General features: G+C 41.6%; 1 protein-coding gene across 1 annotated transcript in view; it reads left to right on the top strand.

The window, feature by feature from the left end:
* IGF1R (insulin like growth factor 1 receptor) overlaps positions 1-13,633 on the top strand; it is a 299,971-nt gene that overhangs the window by 125,390 nt on the left and 160,948 nt on the right. The gene's annotated exons all lie outside the window — the stretch shown is intronic.

Here is a 13,633-nt window from a genome sequence, read left to right as displayed (position 1 = left end):
TTTTTTTAAAGAAGGAACAATTCAGTGACAGATTTGGATTAAAACCTGAAGCTGTGCTTTTGGGGATGATATGAAAGGAAGTAACTTTTTTTTTTTTTTAACTCAGTTGAATTATGTGGAAAATACATCTTATTTTTTTTTTTAATGTTTTTAAATGTTTGTTTGTATTTGAGAGAGAGACAGTGCACAAGTGGGGGAGGGGCAGAGAGGGAGGGAGACACAGAATCTGAAGCAGGCTCCAGGCTCTGAGCTGTCAGCAGAGAGTCCAATGCAGGGCTTGAACCCACGAGCTGTGAGATCATGACTTGAGCCGAAGTCGGACACTTAACCAACTGAGCCACCCAGTTGCCCCTTAACATATCTTATTTTAATCAGAGTTGATAGACATCTAAATTTTTATGTGTTGTGATTGATTGGGTTTGTTTTTTTTCTTACAATAAGAATATATTTTTTTAAAGTTTATTTATTTTGAGACAGACAGAGAGAGAGAGAGAGAGAGAGAGAGAGAGAGATCAAGTAGGGGAGGGGAAGAGACAGAGGGAGAGAGAAAAAATCCCAGGCAGGCTCCGCACTGTCAGTGCAGAGCCCAACTCAGGGCTTCAACTCACAAACTATGAGATCTTGACCTGAGCCAAAGTCTGATACTTAACCAACTGAGCCACCCAGGGGACCCAAGAATACCTTTTTCATTGTCTTTAGCATAAAGCCATTCCTCCTTCACCCATCCAATTCACCATCCCTTTCCCCTTCAAGTCTTTATCACAAATAACTTTGAAAACATTCCCTCATTTACATCATGTATGCACATATTCGAATCTGTAGTTTTAAACTACATAGTGTTAATGGGATCATTCTTTTGCATTGTTCTATACCTTTTTTCAGCTTAATAACTTACCTTAATTATTATTTATTCACTATCAGTCCATATGAATCTACCTTGTTATTTTTAACCATTGCATAATGCTAGAATGATGGGCAAAATTTCTTTAATCATTCCAAATTAGGCAGTTAGATTGTTTTCAGTTTTTTAGTATTACAAATAACCCTGCCATAAACATGTCTTGGGTATGCATTCTTTTAGTTTAAAATAGTCTTGTTTCTTCAGAAAGTTGCTCAATAATCGGCTCAAAAATTCTTTTGTGCTAGTTACTGTGATTGCTTGTTTTTTGAGCTACCCCTTTAGTTTATTGTTTTCATAATATATAATCCTAAACTATTATAACTGAAATGGTCCTTTTGCTACAAATGCAATTTAGCTTAAAGATGGGATTTCTAAATAGAGGCTTAAAAATTAACCTCTTTGGAGCTGTGACTTCTTGATGAAGTGGTAATGCATGGACAGAATATGTTTTACATCTGGACGGCCTACATCAATCAGGAAATGATGTGATTTGCAAGAAGCCGTTTGTCTGCCTAGGCTGCTGGGCGATTGCAAGTTAACTTATTTGTTGAAAGACTTTTTACATTAAATTTTTTTTTTATTTTGAGATAATTGCAGATTCACATGTGATTAGAAGAAATAACATAGAGAGCTCCCGTGCACACTTTCTCCAATAGTAATATTTTGTGAAACTGTGTTACAGCATCACAAGCAGGATATTGACATGGGTACAACCAAAATACAGAACGTTTTCCTCATACAAGGATATCTCCTATTGCCCTTTTATAGCTACTCCACTTCCCTCCCCCGCCCCGCTCCCTCCTTAACCCTGGTTACAAGTATTCTCCTCTCCATCTCTAAAATGTTGTCATTTTAAGTATGTTCTTTAAATGGAATTACAATATGTAACTTTGGGGATTGGCTTTTTTCCCCCTCAGCCTAATTTTCCAGATTCATCCAGGCTGTTATATGTTCCTTTTTATTCCTGAATAGTATTCCATAGTAAGGATTTACCACTGTTTATTTAACTGTTCATCCCATGAAGAGCATCTGGATTATTTCCAGTTTTTGGCTGTTAAAAAAAAAGTTGCTATAAACATTCATGTATAGGTTTTTGCACGAATGTCAGTTTTTATTTCTCGGGGGAAGGTGCCCAGGAGTGCAATTGCTAGGTAATATACTAGATGCATATTTAATTTTTTAAGAAATTGCCAAACTATTTTCCATTTTACATAACTACCAGCAATGTGTGAATGACCCACCTTCTCCACATCCTTGCCAGCATTTGGTATCATCAATGTTTTTTATTTTAGCCTATTCTGATAGATATGGACTGATATCTCATCGTGGTTTTAATTTGCATTTCCCTGATGGCTGATGATGTTGAACACGTTTGCAGGTGTTTATTTGCTCTCTGTATATCCTCATTGGTGAAGCACCTATTCGTGTCTTTTGCTGATTTTCTGGTTGTGTTGTTTTTTTTAATGTTGAATTTTCAGTGCTCTTTCATTGCAGAGACTAGTCCTTTGTTGGATATATGTTTTATAAACATGTTCTCCCAGTCTGTAGCTAGTCTTTTCATCTTTTTAATAAAGTCTTGTGCGAAGCAAAAGTTTTAAGTTTTATTGAATTTTGTTTAAGTTTTATTTATTTAAATTGGAAATTTTATCAGTTTTCCTTTTATGGTGTATGCTTTTGATGTCTAGCCTAAGAACTCTCCCTAGTGCTAGCCCCCAAAGATTTTCTTTTATTTTTTTTTCCGAAAAGATTTATAGCGTTATGTTTTCTATTTAAGTCCATGAGCCATTTTGAGTTAATTTTTTTATTAGGCATAAGACTTAGGTTGAAGTGTTTTTGTTTTTGTGTTTGCCTGGGGTTGTCTACTTCGGCGTCATTTTTAGTTAAAGCTCTCATTCCTACATTGAATCGCTTTGGCACCTGTGTCAAAAATTAGTCATGCCTAAATTTGTGTGGGTCTATTCCGTTGATCTGCTGTTTCACAAAGTTTTTGTTAGTGTAACTGAGTAGTAAATTTTGAAATCAGGTAAACTGATTCCTCCCACTTCATTCTTCTTTTTCAGAATTGTTTTAACTATTATAGTCCTTTGTCTTTCAGTGTAAATTTTTGAATAAACATGTCTGCGTTTTAAAATACCTCACTGGCAGGGCACCTGGGTGGCTCGGTCGGTTAAGCACTAGACTTCAGCTCAGCTCAGCTCATGATCTCACGGTTTGTGGGTTCGAGGCCCACATTGGGCTCTATGCTGACGGCTCAGAGCCTGGAGCGTGCTTCAAATTCTGTATCTCGTTCTCTCTCTGCCCCCCCCCCCCCACTTGTACTCTGTCTTTCTCTGTCTCTCAAAAACAAATAAACATTAAAAAAAATTTTTTTTTAAAATACCACACTGGCATTTTGCTTAGGAATGGCAGTAAATCTGTATATAAGTTGTGCGGGGAGAGTTGATATCTTGAGGAGGTTGAACCTTTTATTCTTTGAATATGGTGCCTCTCCGCTTCTTTTAGTTTGTCTTCGAATTCTTTCATGAGCATTTTGTAGTTTTCAACATACGTGTCCTGTATATGTTTGTTGGAGTTAATACCTAAGTATTTAGTTTGTTGTTGTTGTTGTTGTTCATTGCTAGTATATGAAGATACAACTTGTTGAACTCACTAGTTTTTTGGGATAATTTCTTAGGATTTAAAAAAAAATTTTTTTAATGTTTATTTTTGACAGAGACAGAGCTTGAGTGGGGGAGGGGCAGAGAGAGGGGGACACAGAATCCAAAGCAGGTTCCAGGCTCCGAGCTGTCAGCACAGAGCCCGATGCGGGGCTCGAACCCACAAACCATAAGATCATGACCTGAGCTGAGGTCGGATGCTCAACCGACTGAACCACCCAGGCGCCCCTGAATTTCTTAGGATTTTATGCATAAACAATGCCATCTGCAAATAAGGACAGTTTTATTTCTTTCTTTCCAATCTTTTTTTCCTTTTCTTGCCTTATTGCAGTAGCTGAATAAATGCAGTGATAGGAAACTTTCTTGCCTTGTTCATGATGTTAAGAAGGGTTTCCATGTTTGTTTGTTTGTTTTTTTAACTTTAAGCTGAAATGCAACCTTCTGTTTCTTAAAGATAAAGTGTAGTTCTGTTTCAAAACTTTTTCCTGTACTGGATAGTACCAACAACTGCCTTACCACCCTGCGATGGCATTTAATCTAGTCTAAAGAAGTTCCTGTATGTTCAGGTGATGTAAACTCCTGTTGTTTTTATGAGGAACCACTTGGTGAATTTTGTGGAGCATGCTGTTGCTATTTCCCCGAAAGTGCTTTTGTCACAAAGTCAGCTTATATAGGGGCGCCTGGGTGGCTCAGTCAGTTAAGTGTCCGACTTCAGTTCAGGTCATGATCTCGTGGTCTGTGAGTTTGAGTCCCGCGTCGGGCTCTGTGCTTGCAGCTCAGAGCCTGGAGCCTGCTTCAGATTCTGTGTCTCCCTCTCTCTCTGCCCCTCCCCTGCTCATGCTCTGTCTCTCTCTGCCTCAAAAATAAATAAAAACATTAAAAACAAAGTCAGCTTATATATATTTAAACCTCTCTCTCTCTCAAACTCCTGCCTTCCTCCTAAGATAGAAGTTATTTACATACTGTGTGCACATACACTTTGTGATTGGTCTGTCACAAACAGTATGGCATTTAAATTCAGTTTTTAGGTATAAAAAGTTTTTCTCCACCTTGGGGACTAGTTTATACATGGTGCAGAGATCTGGCATTCTTCTCATTGCAGTAAACAGAAGAGACCTAGGGGAATCCTGCTCCATTTGGGAGTATAGAATATGTGACCATCTTTTCTTTTTTCCTTTTACTTCTAGAAAGAACAGTGTCAGGATGAGGTACCAACCTAGGTGATCAGAATTGGCCAAAATACTAATGATGTTGTTGAGCTTTTTACACTAGTTTCACTCATACTTAATCCCCTGCTGTAGTTCTGGGTCTAATGTATAGACATCCTTATCTGAGTTTTTATAATTCTAAACATTTACCATTTGAAACTGGAAGTTTATAATGTGTCTAGTTTTTTGATGACTTGGATTAAACTGAAAAGAATACACGCACACACACACACGTGTGTGTGTGTGTGTGTGTGTGTGTGTGTGTTTGGAAAGGGGCAAGCAGTTAAACAGGGTAAGTAGTTCCTAGTTCCTAGTAGCTTGTAATTTTATGATTACAATCTTAAAACCCAGTTTTACAACTGAAATTTGCCTTGATTGGTTACTGTCTTCTGGTAATTAACCTCCAACTCATCAGCATGACATCTTGTTACAAGGAACTGAATCTAATTTTCTTATGTAAAGGCTGTTTTTGGAAACAGTACACTGTATATCTACTTTGTAGCAAGAATTGAATGTACCCAGGCAGGTACTTGGAGATTCTTTTTGAACTGTGAGTTTCTTCATCCTTCTTTCTGTCAGATGTTACAGTTTCCTATTCCACGGTAGCACATGAAAGTTGTGTGTGTGCCCTGAATTTGGGAACATCAGGTAATAGCACAACTAGAATATAGTCACAGATTTCAGTGCTAGGTAGTCCAGAGTTCAAAATAATGTCCTTACGGGAAAAGGGTGGCAAATTGTACATTTGGATACTAATTATAGGAGATGGTGTTAATCAGTCCTATAGGGGTTTGGGATCCAACAGACTTTGTAGCTCCAAGGGCTTTTACAGAGCTTGACTGGAGTCCTCGTCAGTACTATGGGAATAAATAAATGCCTTTCGACGTATTTTGAGGATTGAATTAGATAATGTGAGTAAAGCAGTCTAGCCTGCTACGTTATACTATTAACGTTAACATTCAGCAACCTGTGTTGATTTCCCTTCTGCTGGCATGATCTGTGCCCCAGGCAGGAAGGGAAAGAGGCAGGAGATCTGACCATATGAGATGGCCAATAATGGATCTTTATGGTAAATCTGGAATCTGGGCATTGGGTTTCCTTCAAATAAAGCGCACCTCCGTGATCAGTCGCTGGGCTGGGTGTACTGACGTGTGGGTTGGCTGCCTAATCTAATCATGGCTGGTTTTTCAATTTACCCTAGTTCTCTTACTCTTCGGTCACTGTGCATGGTCCAGGGTTGCCCCAGAAATCCCAAGCACTTGTAGGCCTCGCAAGTACAGCCTCCTTAAGCAGGCATCCGAAGCATGTTGCTGAGGTGTATGGATGAGTGTTAGATTTTTTAGCACGTCACCTAACTTGAGGTCTTGTTCATTGCAGCCCTGTCCAGGTAACACCAGTTTAAGGCCAGGAGAACAGAGCCAGGTGAGGGCATCTTGAAGGTGCAACATGGTTTCCTTGGCTCATCTGACAAGACTGAGAATAATTATCATTGTTGCAAATAGTTCTTACTCTATGGTTTGTTAGCCATAGAGTTAAACATCTTTTTTATACCTCTCAACCTTTCTGAACAGATCTTGAAAGAAAGGTGCTCACTGAAGGGAAGCACCTTGGTCTTAGTGTGTGGGACCTGAGAACATGGGTGATCTCCATGGCGACTATTTTTTTTAAATTTTTTTAATGTTTATTCATTTCTGAGAGATGGAGAGAGACAGAACATGAGTGGGGGAGGGTCAGATAGAGAGGGAGACACAGAATCTGAAGCAGTCTCCAGGGTCTGAGCTGTCAGCAGAGAGCCCGACACAGAGCTCGAACTCATGGACCCTGAGATCATAACCTGAGCCAAAGTTGGATGCTTAACTGACTGAGCCACCCAGGCGCCCCTTTTTAATACGGTAAAAAAAAAAAAGCCCTCTCTCTTATTTGTGTTGGGGAAAAATAATCCAGATTTGTGTGTATATATCCACTCCTAGGGCCAGTTTAGAATGGTTTGGGGAAGGACGTTGTTCTCCGGCCAGGAACCAGGCCATTTCCCCAGTCACCAGATGATCAAGCAAGTGCCTGCACCATCGGAGGTCTGAGAGATGGGCTGTGAGAGTCACTTCTGAAATGTGACCCCTCTCCCTGCTTTTGTTGCCATCCTAATCTTTTCCTAAGTCATGGAGAACTGATCCTGCCTGGAGCATTCCTTACCTTTCTCACCCACTTGAGGGTTGCTCAGAGCCTGGGTTCTGGATTGAAATGGCACTATTTCTGGTTGTTGATGACATTCCCTAAGCCTGCAGTGTGGTTTAAATATCCACAAGAGTGCCCGGGATCCGTCAGCACCCGTTAGTACGTGGTCATGAGACCTGGGGGTGGAGGGACCTGCGTAGGGTTTCCTTGTCCCAGCTCCTCAGCAAGGGGACTCCAGCTTGATGTGGATACACAGGTCTGTCTCCCATTTTCTGTCCTTTCCTTCATCTGTCTGGCTTGCAGGGCAGAATTAAGTCACTGTCCTCACCACTCCTTGCTGACCTGACATGGCTTGGGTAGAAAGTGCCCCCTTGGTGCTCCCAAATAAAACACCCTCAAACAAATGCAAATACTATTGCTCCCAAAACCACCCACCTCAAAATTGTGAAATTTTCAGGTTGACTAAATCCAAGAGAAGGTGAAGGAGTATGAGCAAATGCAAAATGGCTAGAAAGGTTTGCCTTTCACAATCCAAATTCAAAGCTTATATAGTTAAGTGTACCCCCCCCTCCCCACCGCCCACACACACCTTTAGTGGAACCCTTGAACCCTTAGAGGGTAGATATCAAATGCACTCTATCTGTTGATCCTGAAAAAGATGACCACTCACCTTTACCCCAGGTACATCTGGTATGCTCAGCTCAGGAGGAAAGAATTAGAATACTCAGCTAGTACTCTCTGGTAAGGGCATATCTCTGCTTTTTGAATAGGCTCCATGTACTTTTTTGTACATGTGCCTGGAGGCCATTTGTGGCGCGAGAACATGTAATTTGATGAGGCCAGAAGGAGGCCAAAGAAAAACAGGAATGATTCTCAGGGCTGCATCTTTGTGAGGGACAGTGGGGTTCTCATTTTGCACACTGGGCTTCATGACAGATTAGCCTCTGTATCCTCAGGTCACAGTCCGCTGATGGCTAGGGTATTTTTTTTCCTTCCGAGGTGTTTTCTTTTTGGTAATGGGATTGGTGATGGCTATACATTAGTGAAGAATGCTGGGGTGGCCTGCCCACACCCTTGCTGCATCGAGGGGCTTTGTGCAGAACAAATGTTTGATCCCCCCTCCGAATGGACACATCTTAATCTGAAACCATCAGATTGTGTGCCACTTCCAAAATCAGAAAGGAACGTGCCCACTGGCGTGGATTCCGTGGCTACTCTCATCCCAGGGTTCAGAGGAATGTTGAGGACCTGGAAGATGTTAGATGCGGAGGCACAGGCATTTTTCCTGGAGGGACAGTCCCTGAGTCAGGAGCTGGGGCCAGTGAAAGGTCAGAGGGAAGTTCCATTGTCTTCCACATCATGGTCTCTCTTCCTGTTCTCTGGGCCCTGTCACACTCTACGTGCTTTTCCTCGGAGGTGCTAGTGTGTGCTTACACGTAATGTACGTCCCTGCCATTAAAGGATTTCTCAGGTATTTATCTAACGCAGGTCTCCCTCTGCAGAGACATCTTCTCCCTGGTTGCATGTACCTAATGATGTCGGCTTTGCAGTTTGTGTAACTCTGCAAACCGTTTGTTTACTGCGCGGCCTCACCCGGGGCTCCCTGAGGATGCTCCCGTGGCAGGGAGCCCTGACAGCTTGGGGAGGGTGGGGAGGGACTGTCCTTTTCCCTGCACTCCGGTAGGTAGGCCATCCAGCTCCGGGTGGGGGCTGGACGGAAGCAGCCCCAGTAATCTTTGCAGAAGACTCATTTTCTCTCTCCCCCTTTCCCCTTTTCTGGCTTGATATCTTCAAGGTTCAGGGCAAGGCAGTAGGCTTCGTGTTTATGGTCTGTGGTTTCTTAGCAGTTACTGCTAGCAGTTGAGTTGATTAAAGCAATTAAAGAATTTTTGTGCTCAGTAATCGGTTAAATATTTTTTTCTAGCTCTTAACTTAGAAATTAGTCTTACAGTGGCTCCTTGCTTGCTTGCTTTTTGCCTTCTACATTTCGGAAGGAAGACCGCGGCGGTGATCAAGGTGAACACGTGAGCTTATAGCTTACTTTTTCCAGGTCACTTTCCTATTCATTTACCTTTCTGTAAAATGGAAAGACAAACAAGCAAACCCTTAAGGCTACCTCTGATCACGACTGCCAACTTTTTTCGTTGTGCGTAAGTAGTTATATTATTTCTAGGTTATGCCTTCTTTATTTATCTTTGAGAGAAAAAAAAAAACCCTCGCGCTGTTTACAAGAACGCATTGTTCTAGGCTGTACAATTGCGTCTGTGACGCTTTTTTCCACTTGGAACCATGGGGGTGATAAGGTCGATGTTGGCTGGCCAGACTTTTTTTTTTTTTTTAAGGCAGAAAACCATAATCTTAATCTATACCATGATCATTTTCATTATGTATATATAGTGTATTTCTCAGGAAACCAGATGTCACAATTCCAGATTCTGTGATTGACATCTGTTCCCCCCTTCCTCTGCCCACCACCTCCCTGCTCCTGACTTCTAGTCCTCTCCTTGGAGAAGGCCTTGTTCTCCCATTTGAATATTAACAATTCCATGCCTTACAAAGAAGGTGACATGTTTCTCAAATGTAATTTACATGCAACTGTGACTTTTGAAGTGGGCCTCTAAAATGATGCCATTGAACCTTCAATATGGAGGAGGGGCTTTACAAATTGGATGGTGATCTTACAGTTTAATAAAGAACAAATAAACCAGGCTCTACAGGGCATGTGTTCTTAAATCCTGTGACCAGGGTGGGTAACCCCGGGGCTCTTTCATGCCCTAGGAGTGTTGTCTGCTTTGTGGGGTGGGGGGTGGGGGGAAGAGGTGGTTCTGGAGGGAGATGGTCAGAGTAGGGGCTCCTGGGGCCCAGAGGAAAAAGAAAGTTCAGACACTGAAAATAGCCCCGATTTGCTTTGGGTATACTCCATCTGCCAACATTTAATATCTGTGACTTAGCCAGAGGGAATGCGTATTAACTGTTGAGTTTCTGTGGCTTGCGTTCTGAGACTTTGCCCCCTGAGGAGGCTCTGTGACAGAACAGGTGGCTGTGTTCCACCTGGGTTGGGGCAGGCGCTGGGACAGGTGACAGAAGCAGAAAGCTTCGGCAGTGCAGGGGGCATCGTGCCTGGTTGGGGTTCCAGGTGGCCCAGCAGATTCGGCATCTTGGAGCATCATGTGTGGTGCAGTGCTGTGGGCCTGGGTACCAGGGGGTGAAAGATATAAAGTGAAGGGGGCACGTGGGTGAGCTGTGTCCTTGCCTAGAAAGGTCATCAGTCCTTTTGTTTAAAAGAAGCATGAGAAGGAGCCTCAAGGATCATTTCTCCCTCTGTCCTTTAAGGTGACACCTCTCCATAGGCCTTGACAGACCTGCATAGAAGGCATCCCGACACGGGAAGCATATCTGAGGAAGCTTGTCTCAAATCCATTTTGCACCTTGCAAAGGGGCCGTGGTGCAGGGGGTGGAACAGCGTGGCAGAGTCCAGAGACCTGGGAAGAAGGCTGGTCCTGGAGTCTGGAGCCTCTGGGCCTTACTGTTTTCATCGGCCCAGCAAAGCCTCTAGTCTCCCTGGACTCTTCCCCCTGTAGGACCTTTCTGTCTTGGGCCATGAGGGCGTATATAAAAGCGGAGAAGCGTTAACTTCTTCCCCTTGCAGAGGTAAGGAGAAAAAACTATTTAGCAGCATTAAACCCAAATATAAAACTCCTACCATCATATAAAACCTTTTTTTTTTTTCATTCCTTGTTGAATTATGTAGTCAGGCTAATCAAATGATGGAGTTTTCACTTACTTCCCTAAGTATGTGTATTCAACTCACTTACTTTGTAACGCTTAAAAGCAGAAAAGGATATTGGTAAACATGAAGAAAAAGAATCTTTTTTTTTTTTTTTTTTTTTTTTTTTACAGCACCCCCCTCCCTTTTTTTAAAGCAGTCTCCACGCCCAGGTGGGGCTTGAATTCATGACCATGGGATTAAGAGTCATGTGCTCTACTGACTGAGCCAGTCAGACACCCCTTATTTTCTTTTTTTATATATTTTTAATGCTTATTTATTTTTGAGAGAGAGAGAGAGAGCGTGAACAGGGGAGGGGCAGAGAGAGAGGGAGACACAGAATCGGAAGCAGGCTCCGGGCTCTGAGCCATCAGCACAGAGCCCGATGCGGGGCTCGAACTCACAAACCGTGAGATCATGACTTCAGCTGAAGTCGGATGCTTAACCAACTGAGCCACCCAGGCGCCCCTTCTTTTTTATATTTTTTGATGTCCCCTGGTCAGATAACTCTGACTGCATGCAAAGTAAAACCATTCCTCAGCCTTCATTAGACTGAAGCTTTTTCCAGAACTTTTGTGAAAGTTTTGTAGCAGCAAGTTCACATTCAGATGGTTCAATGATGATGGGTTCTTGATTAGAAATTACTTAATGCCTAATGAACTGTTGACTAATAACGTTACAACACATTCTTTTAGTCCTTAAATCATATTCTTATGGTGCCAGGAAGGCCTTCTGGGTGTGGTTGCTTTTGTTATAAGCTCTTATGTTGTTTATCAAATGCAACAAATGTTACTCTGGTATCTCAAAAGACTTAAAGAAGCAACAACTAACTTGTTTTGTGTCTTTTCCTCTACCAATGTATTTTAATTCATTATTATTGACTATTAAACTTGCTAGGAGGTTTACTTTTTTTTAGTGTTAAATTTTACTCGTAAAAGCACGAAGCCAAGAAGATTAGTGAACTATTCAAACAGATTAACATCCCTGTCTGTGACCACCTACCGTGTAACCACTTGTGGTCTGAAACAGGACAGTTTTCCAACCCAAAGTCCTAGTATCACAGATGGACAAGATCCTTTTGCCATCTGATGAAAAGTAAAACGTATGGGTGAATCTTGGAAACAATATGCCAAGTGAAAGAAGCCAAGTCACAGAAGACCACATATTATATCTGATCCCATTTTAGTTTGTAAGTTGAAGAAAATGCTGTGTGACGGGGAAAGGCTGGGTGTATCTTAGTAAACAGAATTATAGTGCTAGAATGAGTTAAAATTCACAGGCACGTGCGATATGGTTAATAATAATGCACAGTAATTTATTGTGTTGCATGGAAATGGTGCACAAAGAGAAGGTAGCATAGCACATTGCAGGTTCCTGCTATTTTACACAAACACAAATAGAAAGTTTCAGTGTGATAGTTCGGAGGGGGAGAAGCAGAAGAAGGAAAAGAGGGACGTTGGCAGAGTAGAAAATCTGCTCTAATACTCCCAGTACCTAATCTAGACTTAGATCCTCATCTAGCAGGGAGTGAAGTAGAAAGGGTTGGTAGAGTGGCTCGGGGTTTAAGGTTACTTTGCCCCCCCCCCCATTCCTTTTCTGTAGAACACTTGAATCAGATTGCCTTCCTAACATTTAGGTTTAAGGTGTGAATGGCGGATGGCTCTCTTCTGTCAGCATCGGCCTCCCGCATTTATTTACTGATTCAAAAGAGTGTTTAATTGGCAGACTCCAAATGAGTATAAATGTATTGAAGGTAAAATCTAAGCCTTCACATGGTAGCTGCTTAGTGTCAGGGAGAAGAGAAGGTGCCTGGTACCCACACAAATACCCATCATTATATGAACTGAGCATTTATGAGATCTTGTCACATATCTTAGAGACAGGAGCATCCACAAGTGAGATTTCTGAGTGAGATTCAGTCTTTGGAAATATGGAAGACAAGTTGGCAAAACCTTTCTAATTTTAAAATGTGCATTTTGATTTGATGTCTGTTTGTTTGGAAAGAGGCTTTTAAAGCAAAAGCTATCAATGTGTGACCATTTTCATCAAAAGCTAAATTCTGGTGGGTAGATATTACCCAGGTTACCATACCAAGATCATTATGGCTGGTGCAGATTATGGGCTCTTTCATATATGTGTGTGTGTGTGTGTGTGTGTGTGTGTGTGTGTGTGTGTGTGTATGTATTTTACACTATAACTCAGTCTTTTTTTTTAATCTCCTTTGGTGGAGACAGGTGCAAGGCCAAACTCCCAAGGCCCAAGTTTTAAACAGTCATCATTCCTCTTAGTGATTAGATATTTCCTTGAATTTACTTTTTCTTTCAAGAAAGGTTTTGAATATTTTGTACTGATAGTCTGTGTCTAAACAAAAGAATTTTTTTCTTGTTCCATAAGAGTTGATATTTTGTCAGGGGTTGCTTCCTGTGAGAGTCCCAACACCGATCCAAGTTCAACAGGCTTTTGAACCGGATGTTTCTATGTGCTAAAACTCTGTAAACACGTGTAGCTTTGTCTACCATTGTATATCGCTGTATTGATTTTTTTTTCTTCCTGAAAAGCTCTAGCCTGTCTGTTCCATGCTGATACAAAGGCTGGCCTGTTCCCCGGGGCCACTGGAAGAGAACCTTCAGGGTGTGTGTGTGCTATTAGATATTATTGTTTGTGAAGTCACTCCAAATTCCCTTGCACTCCATCCTAAAATTCCATTAAGAGTTTAACGTTACGTGAAGTTTCTTTGTCGAAAAGAATAAATGTTTACTCAACAGATCCAGTTGTCAGTCATTGACAGATGTGAACATTAACACAGCAAAAACGTCTTCCTTTTAGGAGAGGAAAACGAGTACTTTAAAAAATCCTGTGTTGTCAATAAACGAATCCCATTTTAACAGCATTTTCAAACGTTTGTCATGAAAATGGAAGCCTTATAATG

Source organism: Panthera tigris, chromosome B3 (genome assembly GCF_018350195.1).
Source record: "Panthera tigris isolate Pti1 chromosome B3, P.tigris_Pti1_mat1.1, whole genome shotgun sequence".
Lineage (NCBI taxonomy): Eukaryota > Metazoa > Chordata > Mammalia > Carnivora > Felidae > Panthera > Panthera tigris.
The sequence above is the reverse complement of the archived record's forward strand: the minus strand, read 5'-3'. Positions and strand labels throughout refer to the sequence as shown.